Source organism: Penaeus monodon, chromosome 15 (genome assembly GCF_015228065.2).
Source record: "Penaeus monodon isolate SGIC_2016 chromosome 15, NSTDA_Pmon_1, whole genome shotgun sequence".
In the NCBI taxonomy this organism is placed as follows: domain Eukaryota; kingdom Metazoa; phylum Arthropoda; class Malacostraca; order Decapoda; family Penaeidae; genus Penaeus; species Penaeus monodon.
In genome coordinates this window covers 8,340,799-8,341,015 of record NC_051400.1, presented here as the reverse complement: position 1 = coordinate 8,341,015, position 217 = coordinate 8,340,799, and the positions used below count along the sequence as shown (strand labels likewise).

General features: G+C 34.1%; 1 protein-coding gene across 3 annotated transcripts in view; it reads right to left on the bottom strand.

The window, feature by feature from the left end:
- Positions 1-217, bottom strand: part of LOC119581729 (zinc finger protein 318-like) — an 11,047-nt gene that overhangs the window by 5,936 nt on the left and 4,894 nt on the right. The window lies entirely within an intron of this gene.

Below are 217 nucleotides of genomic sequence, written 5' to 3'. Positions count from 1 at the left end.
AACCTAAATGATCTTTCCCACTCTTTGCCTTTGTAATGTGTGTGCAAGAGTTGTAACTGGTTTCCCTTCACACTACTGACTTTTCATCTCTCTTTTTACTCTTTATCTGTAAAAGATATTCTGTGCTTATCATTTTATTCTAGATTACCTGAGGTTTTCACTTCATGCAGTCAGAGATATTTGTATCTCAAAGAGAAGATCTATGGAATGAAAACAA